This window comes from Podarcis melisellensis, assembly GCF_964234715.1.
Source record: "Podarcis melisellensis genome assembly, chromosome: 12".
Classification (NCBI taxonomy): domain Eukaryota; kingdom Metazoa; phylum Chordata; class Lepidosauria; order Squamata; family Lacertidae; genus Podarcis; species Podarcis melisellensis.
Genome location: NC_138544.1, coordinates 21,298,724 through 21,305,465, shown reverse-complemented (window position 1 = coordinate 21,305,465; position 6,742 = coordinate 21,298,724). Strand labels below are relative to the sequence as shown.

At 43.2% G+C, this 6,742-nt stretch overlaps 1 long non-coding RNA gene across 1 annotated transcript in view; it reads left to right on the top strand.

Moving 5' to 3' along the window:
• Window positions 1-713: 713 nt before the first annotated feature.
• Window positions 714-6,742, top strand: part of LOC309353904 — a 77,239-nt gene continuing 71,210 nt past the window's right edge. Inside the window, exon 1 of the long non-coding RNA XR_014162133.1 lies at window positions 714-761. This is a non-coding gene — a long non-coding RNA (uncharacterized lncRNA). The remainder of the gene's footprint in view (window positions 762-6,742) is intronic.

Below are 6,742 nucleotides of genomic sequence, written 5' to 3'. Positions count from 1 at the left end.
ACTCATTGGCCACTGTCTTATCCGCTAGATTAAGTAGATTTCTTTCCTTAGCAAATGCTCTCACCTTGCGTAAAACTATATTACCCTTTTGAGACTTTGGAGCGGAGTTTGTCTCCGTGTCCAAATAGTTTAGAGATTTTCTAATCTTGGTGGCTCTCATCAGCGGAAGGTCAGCGGGAGTGCCATTTTTCATAGTCAGGCGAGCTTAAGAGCTTGGCACTGGTTCATGCATAACAATGGTGACAATTTACATTTATATAGCACTTTTCATCCCCGAGGATCTGAACATGCTCTCTAAGCCATACCTTGAAATAACTTAATCTCTGAACAAAGCAAAACCACCACACGGACAACTCATTTTGCAGGGCACAAAGGCGCCTTTATATTAACATAGTACAGAACACTTCCACAGAATGTAGAATAGCTTCACCTCCCGGACCCTGTGTCATGATGTGTCAAGTTGCTGTTAAAGGCAAAGAGGCCACTAAAAACAAGGCAACCTTTTGATTCGGTTGCTGGCCTGTTCAGATCAACCATTCCTAGAAATAGCCGTTAATCTAATTGGTAACCAGGTTGTTGACTTTTGATCAGGTCATTTTTTTTTTTTAAATGGGAAGATGTTTCTTTCTCTCATGCTTCAGGACGACTTCCAACTACTTCAAGATCATAGGCTAGGTCAGTGGTAGGCAACCTGAGGTCCGTGGGCTGGATGCGGCCCAATCACCTTCTCAATCCGGCCCACGGACGGTCCAGGAATCAGCGTGTTTTTACATGAGTAGAATGTGCCCTTTTATTTAAAATGCATCTCTGGATTATTTGTGGGGCATAGGAATTTGTTCATTATTTTTTTCAAAATACAGTCAGGCCCACCACATGGTATGAGGGATGGTGGACCGGCCCATGGCTGAAAAAGGTTGCTGACCCCTGGGCTAGGTAAAAGCCAGTCTCAGACTTTTCAGCTACTTCCTTACTTGATTGTTGAATTGCTACAAAGCCATAAGCTAGCTGCTTCTTCTGTCTTTGCTCTGTCATTAATAATAATAATTTATTATTTATACCCCGCCCATCTGGCTGGGCCTCCTCAGCCACTCTGGGCAGCTTCCAACAGAATATTAAAAACACAATAAAACATCAAACATTAAAAACTTCCCTAAACGGGGCTGCCTTCAGATGTCTTCTAAAAGTCAGATAGTTGTTTATCTCCTTGACATCTGATGGGAGGGCGTTCCGCAGGATGGGCACCACTACCGAGAAGGCCCTGACCTGATTAGTAAATAGACCTGATTAGTAAATAGAGAGCTTAATCATCCATATTTATTTCCTTGAGAAAAACAGGATTCTTGTAGTTCAGCCTTTGCCATATGTTTTGGGCTACAATTCCCATTAGCCCCAGTTAGCAGAACTGGGGACAAGGTTGGTGAGGCTTGCTGTAGCCCATTCCTGAAAAACATCTGGACCAACCTAGGGCACAGGTGGGGAACCTGTGGTTCTCTGGATGTTGTTGGACTCCCAGTTGGATGATGGCAGTTGTAGTCCAACAACATATGGAGGGCCCCACATTCTCCATCTGACCTAAGGAGTTGTCCTGATATAGCTAGGCCAAGAACCAGCCCAGGACGGGGAAGGTCTTCAACATGTGGCATTGCTTCAGTTGAATTTACACAAGAAATATTCCTGAACTGCCATGTGCTGATGGCAAAAAGATTTGTTGGTGCTAGCATATATCACTCTGTTTCGGTCCACCCATGGAAATCAGGGTGTGATTACTCAGTACGCGTATTCACAGTCTATCATCAATATGCCTTTTCATTACATCCCATGAAATTGTTAGATTGTCTTTTGATAAGAACAAATGTGGTGAGCAGTGTTGAGAAATGGGATCTAATTTTAAAGAGCATACTGGCTGTACACGGAATTGCTAATACCCTTAAACCACAATATGAAGCATAAAGTTCGTCTAAAACATAATTTGTTTCATGCCACAACTGAGATGATAGATGCCTCTGATAAAAGCCTATTATTTTTTACTCTTAACTGAGCAATATAGTAATGACAGATCAAGAATACTCCGGTCGTTTTAACAGCTGGTTATTCTGCGGACCTTTCCCTCTTCTTATTTGTGAATTACTTATTGCATATCAGAAGAGTCATTTATACTGGCAAATTGTTTAGCTCATTCTTACAGATGCAAACACATTTTGTAACTTATTTGTTTCGTCTTGCATTCAAAATGGTTCCGCAAAGGTCTTCAGGGTCAGTATTTCACTGCTATAACCTGCTCAAAAGTGAAGATGGTTGTTTTGATCCCTGGGTGGCCCACCCATAAGTTGTACAGATTCTGCTCTCTGGTTAAATGATTGAAAAAGAGGATTGGGAGGTTGTCAAAATAGATGTTACTAGAGCAAGCAGATTTGGTTAGTACAACCCTTATGTAGTACAGCCCTTATGTTGGAGCCCACATATTCGCTATCCTTTCAGCATTATAAACCTTGGAGCAGGGGTAAGGAATGATATGATACGATACAATAAGCTTTATTGTCATTGTCCCATAAAGAACAACAAAATTGAAAAATCTACATAAGACATTCAAAACCCAACAAGCCTGCTATCCCAGCTATCCCAACATGGCTAGCCCCCTAAAAACTCTGATACCCCATTTTAAAATACAATATACTCCCATAGAGACTCCTTACACTGCGTTTAAAACCAAAATCACATTTGAGTAGAACCTGTTTCTCAGGCGGCTAGTTCTACTCTTTATAGCCCCTGTGTTCTTCCATATGTTGGTTGACTACAACTCCCATCACCCCTGATCTAGCTACTTGGGGCTTGTGGAAGCTGGAGTCCCACAACATATGAAGGACCACAGCTTCCCCATAGCTGTCATGGTGTGAGTACCAACAGTCCTTGTACTGCTCTGGCTTCTCCAGTATTGCTGTAGGTCTCCCTATCCCTGCCTAGCATCCTACAATGGACAGGTAGCACAGTCCTCCCCCCCCCCCCAAGATAGCTGCTCTATGTAGTCCACCCATAATCAGTTCCAGAACCTCACAGTTCAGTTGGTTAGACTAGACCCTTACGGGGTCCTTGCCACGGGATCACATTCAACCAGTGCTTTACCAACTGACCTGGCTCCCGATGGAGTACAGGGTCAGGTTTAAGGTGCTGGTTTTGACCTTTAAAGCCCTATGTGGCCTAGGACCCACGTACCTACAGGACTGCCTCTCCTGGTATGCCTGCGGAGGATCTTAAGGTCCACAAATGACAACATTTTGGAGGTCCCAGGTCACAAGGTGGTTAGATTGGTCTCAACTAGGGCCAGGGCCTTTTCAGTACTGGCCCTGACTTGGTGGAATGCTCTGTCACAAGAGGCTAGAGCCCTGTGGGCCTTGACATCTTTCTGCAGGGCCTGCAAGACAGAGTTGTTCCGCCTGGCATTACAGCAAAGGACACTTTAGGAAAAAATTGCAGAGAGATAAGAAGGGGCCAGGTCATGGATGCTTTTCAAGGTGATGGCAAGAAGCTTGTGCAAGAATCCAGGAAACGGACCTGAAATCAATCAAGGGATTTAGGGCTGGAAGTGACATGGTCAGAGCAACAAGGGGAGTGAATAATTTTGGTAGCAGTGTTGGATATGAATGGGTGAATCTGAGTTTACAGAGTACTGGAGAAAATAAGATTACAATAGTCAAGGAATCATCTGACCAGAGCTTTTTGCTGAAGGGACAGACTCCCACTTCAGGCATGCTGCCACAGTTGTGCAGAGACCAAGTTGCTAGACTAGTAGTCCGAGATCTGCTGGTGTTGCCAAAAGGAACAAGGCATCTGTTTTTACACTGAAGGTACAGATTATCTTTTGGAAGGTACAGATTATCAGCAGGAAAGCCAGCTCTCCTGCTAAACAACAACTTCTTCTTCTTCTTCTTCTTCTTCTTCTTCTTCTTCTTCTTCTTCTTCTTCTCTCTTAAAAGTCACTAGGTCAAGTCACTAAATGGGGCTGATGAAATCCCAGTGCACATCGGGCAGAGCCTTAGTAGTGTTACTTTGGAGATAACTGAAGAAGTAAGGATTCTTTAATTCAAAGTGTGTGTGATTTGCTGCCTGCTTAAGTCGCGATTTTGCTGTCTGAAGCAACAATTCTGCCACTTTCATTTCAAGTAAGGAACTGTCAGGGAACTGCCATCAGTGCCGGAGGGAGAGAGCAAAATCCAGAGGGATTCCAGAGAGCGTCCCGGGATTGGGAGAGGCAGCCCATCTTCTGGGGAAGAGAATCAGCGTAGCACCAGTGGAGAAGGGGGGCAGATGGGGGAAGCGGTGAGGCGGTCCCATGACTCCTTGCCGGGGGCCAGCGGGGAGAGTAGGGGTCCTCCGCTGCCTACGCCCTCCTTGCGCAGAAGGCTTTCGCGCAGGGAGACTAGGCGTCAAAGAGCTTCTTTGCTGGAAGAAGTTTAAGAAACGCCCACTGACGAATTCTGCCAGCGATTGAGACAGCCATGGGTGAGTGGCTGTCCGGACAGAAAAGGTTCACTCAGGCAATACACCCAGGTGTTTGCACCGGCTTACGCACGAACAACTCCTAGAACCATCACAGGAACCAATCTTTACTTCTTTTGTGCGAGAACCTCTTGTGTGCACAAGGCTGGGGCAGACACATATTCATAACGAACGCACATCATAACTCTAGCAAAAGATCCTAAACCTCTTGGTAGTGTGTGTGTGTATGAATACACATGAATGGTGGACATGCACATGGTTTGCATAGTAACCCTAGGAGCAATCTGAACTTATTGGTGGCATTCTCCATAGCAATAGTCTTTCACAGACCCTACACTGCAGATCTTCAAGCATAATCATTAAGCCAGCACAGCTGGCGTGGAAAAAAGGAATCAAATTTACAGCTTGTAATGTATTAAGAGAAAATTTGGTGAAAATGATGTATAGATGGTATTTAACACCAGTGAAGTTAGCAAAAATGTATCATATTCATGATAATAAATGCTGGAAATGTAAAGAAAAAGAAGGAACCTTTTACCACATGTGGTGGACGTGCCCCAAGGTAAAAGACTTCTGGGAAAGGATTTATAATGAATAGAAAAAAGTGTTGAAAAACATTTATTAAAAAACCAGAAGCCTTTTTACTTGGTATAGTGGGGGGTGAAATCCCCAAAAAGGATGTTACTTTTTTTCTGAATGCCACAACAGCTGTGAGAATATTGCTAGCGAAGAAACAAGATTTACCAACTATTGAAGAATGGCAGATGACGATGGTGGACTATATGAAACTTGCCAAACTGACTGGGAGACTCTGAGACCAGAGAGAAGAGACTGTGGAAGAAGACTGGAAGAAGTTTAAAGAATATTTGAAAAAATATGTTAATATTTAAATCTTTGAACAGCTTTGGAAGTGGATATAGGCTGTAGTGTTAGAAGCAGAAGATAGTGTATTTTAAAACAGTATTATTTGTAAGTGATAAAATGTGAAGTTATTTTAAGTGTGATAAAAAAAAGATGGTTAGAAACTATGATATATGTAAACTGCTAAAGATGAAGTAAAATGAAAATCAGATAGGTGGGACCTGGGGAAGCCCACTTAACCATGTTTAGAAAAATAAGGATATGACAATAATTTGTTTGTGTATTTTTTTTGTTTGTGTCCTTTATTTGTGTTATAAAATGAATAAATTTTTTTGAAAAAAAAAGCCAGCACAGTTGAAGAACACTTCCTCAAGCTTTGCATCCATCACGGCATGTCCCGAAGCATGCAATATGGATGTCCTGAATTAACAAGCATAGCTGCAAATATCATTTCAAAGGGAGACGTTCCCCCCCCCCCAATTGGCCTGCTTACATCCCTTAGACACCGCCATGCCTGCTCCATGAATTAAACCAGTCCTTGAAGCCTTTCCTATTTTCTCCATTGCTTAATTCCCTTTCTTAGCAAAGCAGCTTAGTGAAATATATTTCAAGGTCAACCTTCTTCCCCCTTAAGGTTTGCTCAGTAGCAGCACATGTCTCGTCTGGGGACTCTGCTCTGATTAATTTGACTGTTGCTTTTCTTTGCTGCTTGAGCTGATTCCAAATTTGTCCAATTCTCTGAAAATTATATCCAGGGCAATATTCACAAGGGGGGAAGGAGAGAGAGAGAAAGGGGAGGAAAGGCACAAGCTGATTAGCTGACTGGCTAGCAAGATGGGTGTTGTTTTTTTTCCAGTTATTGAGATAAATTTTATATAACAAAATCTATAGCTGATTTGGTATGACGTTGTGCGGGGTCACTTTGCCATTTATCACTTGGCATGCAATTTTCAAATAAGTAACTTTGCGTGAAGATGAGGCAGTAGCAGCATCTCACCAGTAGGTGGCTGTAAGCTCACGAGAACAGAATGCCTTGCTACGCGGAGAGCCTACTGAGAGCATCCTAAGCATCAATCAGGTTGCAGCTGCTGAGTGAGTAGGTCAAAAAGCCTTGTGCTTGCTCAGCTGTACTGCAGTTCTTTGCCTCCTCATTGCCACCTTGTATTCCCAATCATTTGGTTGTGTGCATTCGCGTTCATTAACACACAAGGGCAAGGCGCTATTTTTAAAACTCTTTCATAATGCGCCGGTGTCTGTCTCATCTACAGAGTTTTCCTGGAGGTTTGGGTACCAGCATTGTTAACGCTCTTGTTTCCATACTGTCTTATCTCATTTTGCCGTCCCTGTCCTCTTCCAGACATCCTCGGGCGACATCTGCGTTAGACAA